Here is an 18,482-nt window from a genome sequence, read left to right on the forward strand (position 1 = left end):
AGAATTCTAGCCTCCAGAACTGTGAGAAAACAAATTTCTGTTGTTTAAACTACCCATTCTGTGGCTGTAGAGCTGTTATGGCAGCTCTAGCAAACTAATAAACATGTGAGACATAAATTTTGGTAAGGTTTTCTTGTACCTCTGAAACAGATTTAAAGCAGGAGAAACTAATGCAATTGAAAAATCAGTCATGCAATTCTAGTGCTACAGATCCTCCTGCTTTTTTTTTTTTTTTTTTTTTTTTTTTAAATAGATCTTTATTGGAGTACAATTGCTTCACAGTACTGTGTTAGTTTCTGTTGCACAACAAAGAGAATCAGCCGTATGCATACACATGTGCCCATGTCCCCTCCCTTTTGAGCCTCCCTCCCATCCTATCCCAACCCCTCTAGGTTATCTCAAAGCACAGAGCTGATCTCCCTGTGCTATGCTGCTGCTTCCCACCAGCCAACTATTTTACATTCAGTAGTGTACATATGTCAGTGCTACTCTCACTTCGCCCCAGCTTCGCCCTCCCACCCCATGTCAAGTCCATTCTCTATGTCTACCTCTTTATTCCTGCCTACCTGGTTTGAATCCTGATTAGAATGATCCAACTCTAAAACAATGCTTTGAACACATTCAGAAAAGTTTGAATGTGAATTTTTTTTTTTTTTTTTTGGATGGGGTTGTTTGTTTTTTTGTTATTGAGCTGCATGAGCTGCTTGTAAATTTTGGAGATTAATCCTTTGTCAGTTGCTTCATTTGCAAATGTTTTCTCCCATTCTGAGGGTTGTCTTTTTTTTTTTTTTTTAAACATCTTTATTGGGGTATAATTGCTTTACAATGGTGTGTTAGTTTCTGCTTTATAACAAAGTGAATCAGCTATACATATACATATGTTCCCATATGTCTTCCCTCTTGCGTCTCCCTCCCTCCTGCTCTCCCCATCCCACCCTTCCAGGCTGTCACAAAGCACCGAGCTAATATCCCTGTGCCTTGCGGCTGCTTCCCCCCAGCTATCTACCTTACTACGTTTGTTAGTGTGTATATGTCCATGACTCTCTCTCGCCCTATCAAAACTCACCCCTCCCCCTCCCCATACCCTCAAGTCCGTTCTCCAGTAGGTCTGCGTCTTTATTCCTATCTTACCCCTAGGTTCTTCATGACATTTTTTTCCCTTAAATTCCATATATATGTGTTAGCATATGGTATTTGTCTTTTTCTTTCTGACTTACTTCACTCTGTATGACAGACTCTAGGTCTATCCATCTCATTACAAATAGCTCAATTTCATTTCTTTTTAAGGCTGAGTAATATTCCATTGTGTATATGTGCCACATCTTCTTTATCCATTCATCCGATGATGGGCGCTTAGGTTGTTTCCATGTCCTGGCTATTGTAAATAGAGCTGCAATGAACATTTTGGTACATGACTCTCTTTGAATTTTGGTTTTCTCAGGGTATATGCCAAGTAGTGGGATTGCTGGGTCATATGGTAATTCTATCTGTAGTTTTTTAAGGAACCTCCATACTGTTCTCCACAGTGGCTGAACCAATTCACATTCCCACCAGCAGTGCAAGAGTGTCCCCTTTTCTCCACACCCTCTCCAGCATTTATTGTTTCCAGATTTTTTGATGATGGCCATTCTGACTGGTGTGAGATGATATCTCATTGTAGTTTTGATTTGCATTTCTCTAATGATTAATGATGTTGAGCATTCTTTCATGTGTTTGTTGGCATTCTGTATATCTTCTTTGGAGAAATGTCTATTTAGGTCTTCTGCCCATTTTTGGATGGGGTTGTTTGTTTTTTTGTTATTGAGCTGCATGAGCTGCTTGTAAATTTTGGAGATTAATCCTTTGTCAGTTGCTTCATTTGCAAATGTTTTCTCCCATTCTGAGGGTTGTCTTTTGGTCTTGGTTATGGTTTCCTTTGCTGTGCAAAAGCTTTGAAGTTTCATTAGGTCCCATTTGTTTATTTTTGTTTTTATTTCCATTACTCTAGGAGGTGGGTCAGAAAGGATCTTGCTGTGATTTATGTCATAGAGTGTTCTTCCTATGTTTTCTTCTAAGAGTTTGATAGTTTCTGGCCTTACATTTAGGTCTTTAATCCATTTTGAGCTTATTTTTGTGTATGGTGTTAGGGAGTGATCTAATCTCATACTTTTACATGTACCTGTCCAGCTTTCCCAGCACCATTTATTGAAGAGGCTGTCCTTTCTCCACTGTACATTCCTGCCTCCTTTATCAAAGATAAGGTGTCCATATGTGCGTGGGTTTATCTCTGGGCTTTCTATCCTGTTCCACTGATCTATCTTTCTGTTTTTGTGCCAGTACCATACTGTCTTGATTACTGTTGCTTTGTAATATAGTCTGAAGTCAGGGAGCCTTATTCCTCCAGCTCCTTTTTTCGTTCTCAAGATTGCTTTGGCTATTCGGGGTCTTTTGTGTTTCCATACAAATTGCGAAATTTTTTGTTCTAGTTCTGTGAAAAATGCCAGTGGTAGTTTGATAGGGATTGCATTGAATCTGTAGATTGCTTTGGGTAGTAGAGTCATTTTCACAATGTTGATTCTTCCCATCCAAGAACATGGTATATCTCTCCATCTATTTGTATCATCGTTAATTTCTTTCATCAGTGTCTTATAATTTTCTGCATATAGGTCTTTCGTATCCTTAGGTAGGTTTATTCCTAGATATTTTATTCTTTTTGTTGCAATGGTAAATGGGAGTGTTTTCTTGATTTCACTTTCAGATTTTTCATCATTAGTATATAGGAATGCCAGAGATTTCTGTGCATTAATTTTGTATCCTGCTACTTTACCAAATTCATTGATTAGCTCTAGTAGTTTTCTGGTAGCATCTTTAGGATTCTCTATGTATAGTATCATGTCATCTGCAAACAGTGACAGCTTTACTTCTTCTTTTCCGATTGGGATTCCTTTTATTTCCTTTTCTTCTCTGATTGCTGTGGCTAAAACTTCCAAAACTATGTTGAATAAGAGTGGTGAGAGTGGGCAACCTTGTCTTGTTCCTGATCTTAGTGGAAATGCTTTCAGTTTTTCACCATTGAGGATGATGTTTGCTGTGGGCTTGTCATATATGGCTTTTATTATGTTTAGGAAAGTTCCCTCTATGCCTACTTTCTGGAGGGTTTTTATCATAAATGGGTGTTGAATTTTGTCGAAAGCTTTCTCTGCATCTATTGAGATGATCATATGGTTTTTCTCCTTCAATTTGTTAATATGGTTTATCACATTGATAGATTTGCGTATATTGAAGAATCCTTGCATTCCTGGAATAAACCCCACTTGATCATGGTGTATGATCCTTTTAATGTGCTGTTGGATTCTGTTTGCTAGTATTTTGTTGAGGATTTTTGCATCTATGTTCATCAGTGATATTGGCCTGTAGTTTTCTTTCTTTGTGACATCCTTGTCTGGTTTTCGTATCAAGGTGATGGTGGCTTCGTAGAAGGAATTTGGGAGTGTTCCTCCCTCTGCTATATTTTGGAAGAGTTTGAGAAGGATAGGTGTTAGCTCTTCTCTAAACGTTTGATAGAATTCACCTGTGAAGCCATCTGGTCCTGGGCTTTTGTTTGTTGGAAGGTTTTTAATCACAGTTTCAATTTCAGTGCTTGTGATTGGTCTGTTCATATTTTCTATTTCTTCCTGATTCAGTCTTGGCAGGTTGTGCATTTCTAAGAATTTGTCCATTTCTTCCAGATTGTCCATTTTATTGGCATAGAGTTGCTTGTAATAATCTCTCATGTTTTTTTTATTTCTGCTGTGTCAGTTGTTACTTCTCCTTTTTCATTTCTAATTCTATTGATTTGAGTCTTCTCCCTTTTTTTCTTGATGAGTCTGGCTAGTGGTTTATCTATTTTGTTTATCTTCTCAAAGAACCAGCTTTTAGTTTTATTGATCTTTGCTATTGTTTCCTTCATTTCTTTTTCATTTATTTCTGATCTGATTTTTATGATTTCTTTCCTTCTGCTAGCTTTGGGGTTTTTTTGTTCTTCTTTCTCTAATTGCTTGAGGTGCAAGGTTAGGTTGTTTATTCGAGATGTTCCTGCTTCTTAAGGTGGGCTTGTATTGCTATAAACTTCCCCCTTAGAACTGCTTTTGCTGCATCCATAGGTTTTGGGTCGTTGTGTCTCCATTGTCATTTGTTTCTAGGTATTTTTTTAATTTCCTCTTTGATTTCTTCAGTGATCACTTCATTATTAAGTAGTGTATTGTTTAGCCTCCATGTGTTTGTATTTTTTAAAGATCTTTTCCTGTAATTGATATCTAGTCTCATGGCGCTGTGGTCGGAAAAGATACTTGATACAATTTCAGTTTTCTTAAATTTACCAAGGCTTGATTTGTGACCCAAGATATGATCTATCCTGGAGAATGTTCCATGAGCACTTGAGAAAAATGTGTATTCTGTTGTTTTTGGATGGAGTGTCCTATAAATATCAATTAAGTCCATCTTGTTTAATGTATCATTTAAAGCTTGTGTTTCCCTATTTATTTTCATTTTGGATGATCTGTCCATGGGTGAAAGTGGGGTGTTAAAGTCCCCTACTATGAATGTGTTACTGTTGATCTCCCCTTTTATGGTTGTTAGTATTTGCCTTATGTATTGAGGTGCTCCTATGTTGGGTGCATAAATATTTACAATTGTTATATCTTCTTCTTGGATCGATCCCTTGATCATTATGTAGTGTCCTTCTTTGTCCCTTTTAATAGTCCTCATTTTAAAGTCTATTTTGTCTGATATGAGAATTGCTACTCCAGCTTTCTTTTGGTTTCCATTTGCATGGAATATCTTTTTCCATCCCCTTACTTTCAGTCTGTATGTGTCTCTAGTTCTGAAGTGGGTCTCTTGTAGACAGCATATATAAGGGTCTTGTTTTTGTATCCATTCAGCCAATCTGTGTCTTTTGGTGGGAGCATTTAGTCCATTTACATTTAAGGTAATTATCGATATGTATGTTCCTATTTCCATTTTATATATTGTTTTGGGTTCGCTACTATAGGTCATTTCCTTCTCTTGTGTTTCGTGTCTAGAGAAGTTCCTTTAGCATTTGTTGTAAAGCTGGTTTGGTGGTGCTGAACTCTCTCAGCTTTTGCTTGTCTGTAAAGGTTTTAATTTCTCCATCAAATGTGAATGAGATCCTTGCTGGGTAGAGTAGTCTTGGTTGCAGGCTATTCTCCTTCATCACTTTCAGTATGTCCTGCCACTCCCTTCTGGCTTGTAGGGTTTCTGCTGAGAGATCAGCTGTTAACCTTATGGGGATTCCCTTGTGTGTTATTTGTTTTTCCCTTGCTGCTTTTAATATGCTTTCTTTGTATTTAATTTTTGACAGTTTGATTAATATGTGTCTTGGCGTGTTTCTCCTTGTATTTATCCTGTATGGGACCCTCTGTGCTTCCTGGACTTGATTAACTATTTCCTTTCCCATATTAGGGAAGTTTTCAACTATAATCTCTTCAAATATTTTCTCAGTCCCTTTCTTTCTTTCTTCTTCTTCTGGAACCCCTATAATTCGAATGTTGGTGCGTTTCATGTTGTCCCCAGAGGTCTCTGAGACTGTCCTCAGTTCTTTTCATTCTTTTTTCTTTATTCTGCTCTGCAGTAGTTATTTCCACTACTTTATCTTCCAGGTCACTTATCCGTTCTTCTGCCTCAGTTATTCTGCTATTGATCCTATCTAGAGTGATTTTAATTTCATTTATTGCATTGTTCATCGTTGCTTGTTTCATCTTTAGTTCTTGTAGGTCCTTGTTAACTGTTTCTTGCATTTTGTCCATTCTACTTCCAAGATTTCGGATCATCCTTACTATCATTATTCTGAATTCTTTTTCAGGTAGATTGCCTATTTCCTCTTCATTTGTTAGGTCTGGTGGGTTTTTATCTTGCTCCTTCATCTGCTGTGTGTTTTTCTGTCTTCTCATTTTGCTTATCTTACTGTGTTTGGGGTCTCCTTTTTGCAGGCTGCACGTTCGTAGTTCCCGTTGTTTTTGATGTCTGTCTCCAGTGGCTAAGGTTGTTTCAGTGGGTTGTGTAGGCTTCCTGGTGGAGGGGACTAGTGCCTGTGTTGTGCTGGATGAGGCTGGATCTTGTCTCTCTAGTGGGCAGGTTCACGTCTGGTGGTGTGTTTTGGGGTGTCTGTGGCCTTATTATGATTTTAGGCAGCCTCTCTGCTAATGGGTGGGGTTGTGTTCCTGTTTTGCTAGTTGTTTGGCATAGGTTGTCCAGCACTGTGGCTTGCTGGTCGTTGAGTGAAGCTGGGTGCTGGTGTTAAGATGGAGGTCTCTGGGATATTTCCACCGTTTAATATTATGTGGAGCTGGGAGGTCTCTTGTTGACCAGTGTCCTGAAGTTGGCTCTCCTACCTCAGAGGCAGAGCCCTGACTCCTGGCTGGAGCACCAAGAGCCTTTCATCCACACAGCTCTCTGAAGCAAGGTCCTGACACAGCACCCCACCCAGAGAAGCAGACGGAGGGCATAACATCGATCCTCCTGCTTTTTGGCAATGGCTATGGGATTGAGAGGTTTTTCTTTATCTACCCAAGACATACAGAGCTAATAACTATGTTTAAATCCATGACAATGCATCAAATAGGAGCCCACACCCATTGCCAATCAAGATCAGTACCTTATTAGAAAAACCCAACGTGTGAAATGGAAGACAGGGGCCTGACCAGAACACAGGTGTACCAATAGGAGAATAGGCAGGAGGGGTGCAGTAGTTCTCCAGTGTTCTTGTAGAAAAGTCCATTTTTCACTCACAAAGGATGAAATAAATCCTTATGAAATTAGTATAAACTTTAATGCAAGAGTAATTGAAACAGAGAAATTAGCAACAGTGGACTCGAACTGAAGGATCAGAAGTAGAATAAAGGGCTTCCCTTGTGGCGCAGTGGTTGAGAGTCCACCTGCTGATTCAGGGGACACAAGTTCATGCCCCGGTCTGGGAAGATCCCACATGCCGTGGAGCAGCTGGGCCCGTGAACCATGGCCGCTGAGCCTGCGCGTCCGGAGCCTGTGCTCTGCAACGGGAGAGGCCACAACAGTGGGAGGCCCGCGTACCAAAAAAAAAAATAAAATAAACATGGAGTAACTGTGGTTCAGGCATCCAAAATGAAGCTGAGTGGCCATTGTGGATATGGTTTCAGACACATTCCAAAATTACTGAGAACTTGAATTTTCTCTGAACTGTATCAAACTCAAGGACACCACCAGGCCTTTTTCAAAACAATATCTGCTAACAGCTGCTAGCTGCAACCTTGTAGTCTCCAAGTCCTTGCCCCCACCATTTTCAACTACGTAATTATTTCCGACCCCAACTGATCCTTTCTTAACAAGCACCCTTACTTCTTGCCAGCTCCAATCCTAATTCTTGACAAACCTAATTCTTTCATTTTTTTGCCTTTACAAACCTCCCCCATTTTTTAGTCCAGCAGAGCACAATTCAAGTGCTTCTTGGGTCTGTGTCTCCTGGGCTGCAATCCTAACAAACATCAAGTAAACACATTGTTTGCCTCAACCAGGTCTCTGTTGTTAGCATTCTTGGTTAACACCAGTGAAGAAAGGGTGCACAGTTTGTTCTCAAAAGGTCCCTGAAAGTGGTAATGAGAGGGATCACTCCTACTACCAACCCTTGAATTCTCTACCTCTCAGAGCACAACAGCACACAGTGGCTGTTGACTCAAATACCACATCTTAGAGAACAGCACTCCAACCCCACAAGGTGTTGCATTTAAGCATGTAAGTGTGCATTTAAGAGTTTTTCCAATTTTCTGTCAGGCTTGGAAGCTTCAGCGTGCTAAAGTGTATGGCAGGACTAGTGAATGACATGGCCATATGCCCACTACCATCCCTTCTTTGTTATTAAGCAGGTCAATTGCCCATAGAGGTATTATGTGAGATCCTATGCCAGTAAAACAGACATTGTCTGAGTCCTCAAATAGTAGGTTAAGGCATTGCAGATAGGAATAAATAACTTAACCCCAGACTATGCATCCATTTTGGTAAGGATAAATTGCTGTCACCTCCAGTTTGGAAGTGTTTCATTGCAATCAGATTGGAACCAAATGGCTCTTTAATGTCTCTTCAATGGATGGTATGATACTATGAGCTCAGACTCAATCAGCTCGATCAGTCTCTGAGAGGGAACTCAAGCTGTTTAGCCCATGAATAAACTATAGTCTACAAAACATAGCTACTCCATTCATGGGCTCACTGTGCAATCACTGGGTGACTAATATCCAGCTGATTGTTTGATGCCATGCCCAAAGTGCATCTTCTCTAATAGGTATTTACATGAGAAACAGATTCAGGTTGGGCCCATTTCCATAGGTTTATACACATGCTTCTTCCCCAGACTTCTCCATCTCTGAATTTTTAATCATGTTCCTCTAAGCCCCTGCCTAACCAATCAAGCCATTTACCATTGCCAGGGAGTCCATGCCTATACTTTTTTCAGTCCACTTTTCTCTAAATTAATTGACGCCTAAGTCCATTTCTTGAAGCTCTGCCCACTGGGAAGATTCTCCTCCCTCATCATCACCTTTCAGCACTGCAGTGCAGCCTTAGTCAGGCTGCACTGCAGTGCAGTCCATTTTCAACCCACACCAACTACCGTGCTCCTAAATCCATGAATAAGGCCTGAGGCTTTCCCTTCTCCATCAAATCAAGTAGTATGTGAGTATAGGAGAAAAAAATCGAAATAATGACTGAAAAACCTTCCAACTTGGTGAAAACCAGGAACCTACAATCCCAGAAGCTCAGTGAAGCCGAAGCAGGATAAATATAAAGAAAACCACATCCAGGCACGTTATAGTCAGATTGCTGAAAGTGAAAGATAAAGTCTTGAAAGAAACTTGAAAGAAAGAAAGGGGAGGGCAAACAAATACATACAGAGGAACAACGATAATCGTGATGTCTGGTTTCTCATCATAAACAATTGAGGTCAGAAAATAATGAAAAGATATTTTAAAGTAGTTGAAAGTATGTTGGATGGAAGATGGCCATATCTTTATCACTCCCTTCAAGGAGAGATGGGGTTTATTTCAATTACCCTTGAAGGGGTGCTGGCTCTGTGCCTGCTTAGCCAATATAGTATGCCTGACGTGACACTGTGCCAGTTCTGGGTCTAGCCTTTAAGAGGATTGGCAGGTTGTGCCTCCTTTTCCTGGAACATTTGCTCCCCTTCAGAACTCAGCTGCCATGCAGTGAAAAGCCCAAGCTGAAATGGAGGTCATGTGTAAACACTCCAGTCAGCAGCCCCAGCTGAGCTCCCAGCACAAAGCCAACAACAACAGCCAGCCATGAAAGTGAGTTATCTTGGATTTTTCAACCCATTTGCCTGCCCAAACTAGTGTATCTCTGTCTGACTTCACATGGAGCAGAAGAACCACCCAGATGATTCCAGTCAACCCACAAAATCATGAAATATAATAAATGATTTTCTTTTAAAAGGCCTTAAGTTTCACAGTTGTTTTGTTACACAGTGTCAAGTAAAAAACGAATATGGACTTAGTAGGGAGACACTTTATTCAAAATGATTATTGCACGGAGAGGAGGGAGAGACTATTGCAATAGAGAGAATACTTTGACCGTGAGATCTGCAAGCATCTCAACGGTTAAGTAAAAAGGATTTTTCTTTTATAGAGAGGAGTAAACAGGCTAGAAAGAACAGGGTGTAGGGCCTTGGTATGGAAGAGTGGTATGATCAGATAATGATCTACCCTGAAGCCAGCCTGTTTCCCAAGCTATTAAAAAGAAACTATATGTTGGTACAGGGATGTGGGGGAATGAGAGAATCTTACCCAAGTTTAGTTAACAAGCATTTTATTATGATTGATCAGTGGGGACAAACAGTTTAGTTAATCATTCATGAAGCAGAAAGCAGGAATTTGGAGGATCCATGACTGTTATTATCATAGGTAAAAGGGGGATATTCATGAGTCTTACGTAGGTCATATGAGAAAGAGTGTTCTGTGTAGTAAGCTATCTTCCTGAACACAGAACACTGGGGAGATTCTTTAACCACTGTTTTCCAGGAGTATAGGACTAGGTAAAATTCAACATCATCAGTAAAAATATTTAATGAAAAGAACTGCCAACCCAGAATTCTATATCCAGGAAAAATGACCTTCAAAAATGAGGGCAAAATACAGACATTTTAATGAAATAAAGCTGTGAGAATTTATTGCCATTAGCCTATAGCATAAGAAATGCTAAAAGAAAGTCCTGAGGCTGAGTAGAAATGATACTAGATGGAAACTCTGATCTACAGGAAGGAATGAAGAGGTGAGGCAAGGGTAAGTTAAAATACATTGAGTAAAAGAAGCCTGTGGGGATGGTGGTTGCCTAGAGGGGACAAGAACATTTCCAGAATAAGGGAAATGTTATAACATCTTGTTTGGTGTGTTGGTTACATTTCTCAAAATGTATTGAATTGTACAAGTAATATTTTTGTTTTACTGTGAATAAATTTTAGCTTAATTTTAAAAAATTAAAAATAAATTTCAACTTCTATCTCCTATATAAAAATTAGTTAATAAAGGAAAGGTAAATTTTTAGGGCTTTAGAAAATATTGTAATATCTCAGAGTAGGAAAGGACAAAAAAATACAGTAATCATAAAGGGAGAGATGATAAATTTGTTCCCCTGAAATTAAGAACATCTAGTCAGGCAGACTTTCAAGTTGACAGTGGAGTAAAACGTGGAGATCACCTCCCTCCCCACAAATACATCAAAAATACATCTACATGTGGAACAACTCCTACAGAACACCTACTGAACATTGACAGAAGAGCTCAGACTTCCAAAATGGCAAGAAAATCCCCACAGACCTAGGTAGGGCAAAAAGAAAAAAGAAAAAAGAAAAACAAACAAAGGAATAAGGACAAGACCTGTACCTCGGGGAGGGACCTGTGAAAGAGGAAAAGTTTTTCACACACTAGAAAGCCCCTTCACTGGTGGGGACAGGAAGTGAGTGGTAGGGGAACTTCAGAGCCATGGAGGAGAGTGCCAGCAACAGGGGTGCAGAGGGCAAAGTGGAGAGATTTATGCACAGAGTATCAGTGCCAACCAGCACTCACCAGCCAAAGAGGCGTATCTGCTCACCCGCTGGGGCAGGTGGGGGTGGGAGCTGAGGCTCTGGCATCAGAGGTCAGACCCCAGGGAGAGGACTGGGATTGGCTGCATGAAGGCAGCCTGAAGGGGGTTAGTGTACCACACATAGGTGGGAGGGAGTCTGGGAAAATGTCTAGACCTGCTGGACAGGCAAGAGACCATTATTTTGGGATTCAAGAGGAGGAGGGCTTCCTGCTCCATATGCCCACAGATAGCAGAGCACTGCTTAAGTGAGGCCCAGAGACAGGTGAGAGCTACGGTTATCATCTTGGACCCCAGAGGCGGGCACAGACCACTACTGCTGCCGCCACTGTCACTAAGGGTCCTGTGTGCGAGTACAGGTCACTACTCCCACTCTCCCGGGAGCCTGTGCAGCACACCACTGCCAGGGTCCCATGACCAAGGGCGAACTTCCCTGGGAGAACATATGGCATGCCTCAGGCTGTTGTAACTTCACACCGACCTCTGCCACCACACACACTGCCCACACATCCCAACTGTGACTGCCGTATCCCCCTCTCCCTTGCTTGAGTGAACAAAAGAGCCCTAATCAGTGGTTACCTAAACCCTTTCCTATCTGGGTGGCTAACAGACATCTGAGGGCAGCCTACACAGAGATGGGGCCAAAAACAATGCAGAACCCTGGGAGCTGTGTGGGCAAAGAAGAGAAAGGGACATCTCTGCATGCAGCCTCAGGAGCAGTGGATTAAATCCCTGAAATTGGCTTGGTAAACCCTGCATCTGTGGAATACCTGAATAGACAAGTGTTCCCAAAATTGAGGTGGTGGACTTTGGGGGCAACTGTAGAATTGGGGTTTCCTTTCTGCCTTTGATTTGTTTTTGTTTTACTTTTATCTTAGTTTAGACTTTAGTGTTTGTTTGCATTTGTAGGTTTGTTTATTGGTTTGGTTGGTCCTCTTCCTTTTTTCTCTCTCTTTTTCTGTGAGTATGTGTGTGTGTATGTTTCCTTGTGTGATTTTGTCTGTTTAGTTTTGTTTTACAATTTGTCTTGGGATTCTGTCTGTTCATTTTCTTTCTTTTCTTTTGTGAGTGTGTGTGTGTATGTTTCTTTGTGTGATTTTGTCTGTTTAGTTTTGCTTTTATCATTTATTTTAGCGCTCTGTCCTTTTTTTTTTTTTTCTTCCTTTTCTTCTGTGCCAGGTGTTGGCAGGGTCTTGGAGCTCTGGTCAGGTGTTGGGCCTGAGCCTCCAATGTAGGAGAGCTGAGTCCAGGAAATTGGACCAAAAGAGACTTCCCAGCCCCATGTATTAATAATCGGCATGAACGCTCCCAGAGATCTCCCTCTCAACACTAAGACTCAGCTCCACCCAACAGCCAGCAACCTAAAGTGCTGGACACCCCATGCCAAACAACTAGCGAGACAGGAACACAACCACACTCATTAGCAGACAGGCTGCTTAAATTCATACTAAGTTCACTGACACCCCAAAACACACTACTGGACATGGCCCTGTGCAGCAGAGGGATATGATGCAGCCCCATGCACCAGGACACAGGCACCAGCCCAGCCCCCACAAGGAAGCCTACACAAGCCACTTAACCAACCTCATTCACTGGAGGCACACACCAAAAATAAGGGGAACTAAGAACCTGCAGTCTGCGAAAAGGAGACCATAAACACAGTAAGTTTAAAAAAATGGGAAAACAGAGAAATATGCAGCAGATGAAGGAGCAAGGCAAAAATCCACCAGACCAAACAAAAGAAGAGGAAATAGGCAGTCAACCTGAAAAAGAATTCAGAATAATGATAGTAAAGATGATCCAAAATTTCGAAAATAGAATGGAGAAAATACAAGAAAGTGTTAATAAGGACTTTGAAGAATGAAAGACCAAACAAATGATGAACAACACAATAAATGAAATTTAAAACACTCTAGAAGGAATCAGTAGTAGAATAAGTGAGGCAGAAGAACGGATAAGTGACCTGAAAGATAGAATAGTGGAAATAACTACAGCAGAGCAGAATAAAGAAAAAAGAAGGAAGAGATTTGAGGGCAGGTTCAGGGAACTCTGGACAACATTAAACACACCAACATTCTAATCATAGGGACCTCAGAAGAAGAATAGATAAAGAAAGGGTCTGAGAAAATATTTGAAGAGACTATAGTTGAAAACTTCCTTAACATAAGAAAGGAAATAGTCTCTCAAGTCCAGGAAATGCAAAGAGTCCCATACAGGATAAACCCAAGTAGAAACAGACCAAGACACATATTATTCAAATTAATGAAAATTAAATGCAAAAAAAAAAAATTTAAAGCAGCAAGGGAAAACCAACGAATAACATACAAGGGAGTCCCCATAAGGTTAACAGCTGAACTTTCAGCAGAAACACTGCAAGCCAGAAGAGAGTGGCATGATATATTTAAAGTGATGAAAAGGAAGACACTACAACCAAGATTACTCTATCCAGCAATGATATCATTCAGATTTGAAGGAGAAATTAAAACCTTTACATACAAGCAAAATTAAGAGAATTGAGCACCACAAAACCAGCTTTACAACAAATGATAAAGGAAATTCTCTAGGCAGGAAACACAAGAGAAGGAAAAAGACATACAAAAAACAAATACAAAACAATTTTAACAATGTTAATGGGAAGATACATAAAGAAAATTACCTTTAATGTAAATAGATTAAAAGCTCCCACCAAAAGACATAGACTGGCTGAATGGATACAAAAACAAGACCCATGGGCTTCCCTGGTGGCACAATGGTTGAGAGTCCACCTGCCAATGCACGGGACATGGGTTTGTGCCCCCGGTCCGGGAGATCCCACATGCTGCGGAGCAGCTGGACCCATGAGCCATGCCTTCTGAGCCTGCATGCCCAGAACCTGTGCTCTGCAATGGGAGAGGCCACAACAGTGAGAGGCCTGCATACCACAAAAAAAAAAAAACAAGACCCGTGTATATGCTGGTTACAAGAGACCCACTTCATACCTAGGGACTCATACAGACTGAAAGTGAGGGGATGGAAAAAGATATTCCATACAAATGGAAATCAAAATAAACCTGGATCAGCAGTACTCATATCAGATAAAATAGAATTTTGAAAAAGACTATTACAAGAGACAAAGAAGTACACTACATAATGATTAAGGGATTAATCCAAGAAGAAGATATGACAATTGTACATATGTATGCATACAACAGAGGAGCACCTCAAGACATAAAGCAAACGCTAACAGCCATAAAATGGAAATTGACAGTAACAAAATAATAGTAGTGTATTTTAACACCCCATTACACCAGTGGACAGATCATCCAAAGCGAAAAAAAATAGGAAACACAAGCTTTAAATGACACATTAGGCCAGACGGACTTAATTGATATTGTAGGACATTCCATCCAAAAGTACTGGAATACAATTTCCTTTCAAGTGCACATGAAACATTCTCCAGGATAGATCATATCTTGGGTCACAAAAGCCTTGACAAATTTAAGAAAATGGAAATCATATCAAGTATCTTTTCAACCACAATGCTATGAGACTAGATATCAATTACATGAGAAAATCCATAAAAAATACAAACATGGAGGCTAAACACACGCTACTAAATAACCAAGAGATCACTGAAGAAATCAAAGAGAAATTTAAAAAACCTAGAAAAAAAATGACAGTGAAATCAAGATGACCAAAACCTATGGGATGGAGCAAAAGCAGTTCTAAGAGGGAAGTTTAGAGCAATAAAATCCTACCTCATGAAACAAGAAAAATCTCAAATAAACAATCTAACGTTACACCTAAAGTAACTAGAAAAGAAGAAAAAACAAAACAAAACATTATTAGAAGGAAAGAAATCATAAAGATCAGAGCAGAAATAAATGAAATAGAAACAAAGAAAACAATAGCAAGGATCAATAAAACTAAAAGCTGGTTCTTTGAGAAGATAAACAAAATTGATAAACCATTAGCCAGACTCATCAAGAAAAAGAGGGAAAGGACTCAAATCAAGAAAATTAGAAATGAAAAAGGAGAAGTTACAACAGACACTGCGGAAGTACAAAGCATCCTAAGAGACTACTACAAGCAACTCTATGCCAATAAATGGACAACGTGGAAAAAATGGAACAAATTCTTAGAAAGATGTAACCTTCCAAGACTGAACCAGGAAGAAATAGAAAATATGAACAGATCAATCACAAGGAATGAAATTGAAACTGTGATTAAAAATCTTCCAATAAGTCTTCCCTGATGGTGCAGTGGTTAAAAATCCGCCTGCCAATGCAGGGGGATGCGGGTTCGATCCTGGTCGGGGAAGATCCCACATGCCATGGAGCAACTAAGCCCATGCACTACAAACTACTGAGCCTGTGCTCTAGAGCCTGTGAAGCCACAACTGCTGAAGCCCACGTGCCACAACTACAGAAGCCTGCGCACCTAGAGCCCATGCTCTGCAACAAGAGAAGTCACTGCAATGAGAAGCCCACGTACCACAATGAAGAGTAGCCCCCACTCGCTGCAACTAGAGAAAGCCCGTGCGCAGCAATGGAGACCCAACACAGCCAAAATAAATAAATTAATTTAAAAAAAATCTTCCAATAAACTAAAGTCTGGGACCAGATAGCTTCACAGGTGAATTCTATCAAACATTTAGAGAAGAGTTAACACTCATCCTTCTCAAACTCCTCCAAAAACTTGCAGAGGAAGGAATACTCCCAAACCCATTCTATAAGGCCACAATCACCCTGATACCAAAACCAGACAAAGATACTACAAAAAAAGAAAATTACAAACCAATATCACTGATGAATAAAGATGCAAAAATCCTCAACAAAATACTAGCAAACAGAATCCAACAACACATTAAAAGGATCATACACCATGATCAAGTGGGATTTATCCCAGGGATGCAAGGATTCTTCAATATATGCAAATAAATCAATGTGATACACCATATTAACAAGTTGAAGAAGAAAAACCATATGATCATCTCAATAGATGCAGAAAAAAGCTTTGACAAAATTCAACACCCATTTATTATAAAAACTCTCCAGAAGTGGGCAGAGAGGGAACCTACCTCACATAATAAAGGCGATATACAACAAACCCACAGCAAGCATCATTCTCAATGGTGAAAAATGGAAAGCATTTCCTGTAAGATCAGGAACAAGACAAGGATGTCCACTCTCACCACTATTATTCAGCATAGTATTGGAAGTCCTAGCTACAGCAATCAGAGAAGAAAAAGAAATGAAAAGAATACATATTGGAAAAGAAGAAGTAAAACTGTCACTGTTTGCAGATGACATGATACTATACATAGAGAATCCTAAAGGCCCTACCAGAAAACTACTAGAACTAATCAATGAATTTGGTAAAGTTGCAGGATACAAAATTAATGTACAGAAATCTCTTGCATTCCTATACACTAATGACAAAATATCTGAAAGAGAAGTAAAGGAAACACTCCCCTTTACCACTGCAACAAAAAGAATAAAATACCTAGGTAATAAACCTACTTAGGGAGACAAAAGACTTGTAGGGAAAAACTATAAGACACTGATGAAGGAAATTAAAGATGAGACAAACAGATGGAGAGATATACCATGTTCTTGGATTGGAAGAGGTAACATTGTGAAAATGACTGTACTACCCAAAGCAATCTACCAATTCAATGCAATCCCTATCAAATGGCCAATGACATTTTTTACAGAACTAGAACAAAAAATGTTAAATTTGTATGGAGACACAAAAGACACCAAATAGCCAAAGCAGTCCTGAGGGAAAAAAACGGAGCAGGAGGAATCAGACTCCCTAACTTCAGACAGTAATCAAGACAATATGGTACTGGCACAAAAACAGAGATATAGATCAATGCAACAGGATAGACAGCCCAGAGATAAACCCACACAACTATGGTCAACTAATCTATGAAAAAAGGTGGCAAGGATATACAATGGAGAAAAGAGGGTCTCTCGAATAATTGTGCTGGGAGAACCTGACAGCTACATGTAAAAGAATGAGATTAGAACACTTCCTAACACCATACACAAAAATAAACTCAAAATGGATTAGAGACCTAAATGTAAGACCGGACACTATAAAACTCTTAGAGGAAAACATAGGAAGAACACTCTTTGACATAAATCACAGCAAGATGTCTTTTGATCCACCTCCTAGAGTAATGGAATAAAAACAAAAAATAAGCAATGGGAATTAATGAAACTTTTTCAAAGCAAAGGAAACTAACAAAACAGATGAAAAGACAACCCTCAGGATGGGAGAAAATATATGCAAACAAATCAACAGACAAAGGATTAATCTCCAAAATATATAAATAGCACATGCAGCTCAATATCAAAAAAACAAACAACCCAATCCAAAAATGGGCAGAAGATCTAAATAGACCTTTCTCCAAAGAACATTTACAGATTGCCAAAAAACACATGAAAGGATGCTCAAAATCACTAATCATTAGAGAATGCAAATTGAAACCACAGTGAGGTATCACCTCACACCAGTCAGAATGACCTGCATCTAAATATCTAAAATAGCCAGGTCATGGAAGCAACCTATGTGCCCATCGACAAACAAATGAATAAAGAAGATATTGTACATATATACAATGGAATATTGCTCAGCCAGAAAAAGGAACAAAATTGGGTAACTTGTTGAGACGTGGATCGATCTAGAGACTGAAGTAAGTCAGTCTCAGTAAGTCATACAGAGTGAAGTAAGTCAGAAAGAGAAAAACAAATATCGTATATTAACGCATATATGTGGAACCTAGAAAAAGGTACAGATGAACTGGTTTGCATGGTAGAAATTGGGACACAGATGTAGAGTACAAACGTATGGGCACCAAGGGGGCAAAGCAGCATGGGGGTATGGTTATGCTGTGATGAATTGGGAGATTGGGATTGACATATATACACTAATATGTATAAAATGGATAACTAATAAGAACCTCCTGTATACAAAAATAAAATCATATTAAAAAAATCAAAAGATACATCCTATTGTGTGAACCATAAAAATTATATAGAATTTGAATTTTACTGCAGATTAATAAAATTTGATTGGAACTTAAAAAAAAAAGTCTTCCAACAAACAAATACCCAGGACCAGATGCCTTCACAGGTGAATTATATCAAAGATTTAGAGAAGAGTTAACACCAATCCTTCTCAAACTCTTCCAAAATATAGCAGAAGGAGGAAAACTCCCAAACTCATTCTACGAGGACACCATTACCCTGATACAAAAACCAGACAAAGATGTCACAGAAAAAGAAAATTATAGGCCAATATCACTGATGAACATAGATGCAAAAATCCTCAACAAAATACTAGCAAACAGAATCCAACAGCACAGTAAAAGGATCATACAGCAGCTCAATATC

This window comes from Phocoena sinus, chromosome 20, assembly GCF_008692025.1.
Source record: "Phocoena sinus isolate mPhoSin1 chromosome 20, mPhoSin1.pri, whole genome shotgun sequence".
In the NCBI taxonomy this organism is placed as follows: domain Eukaryota; kingdom Metazoa; phylum Chordata; class Mammalia; order Artiodactyla; family Phocoenidae; genus Phocoena; species Phocoena sinus.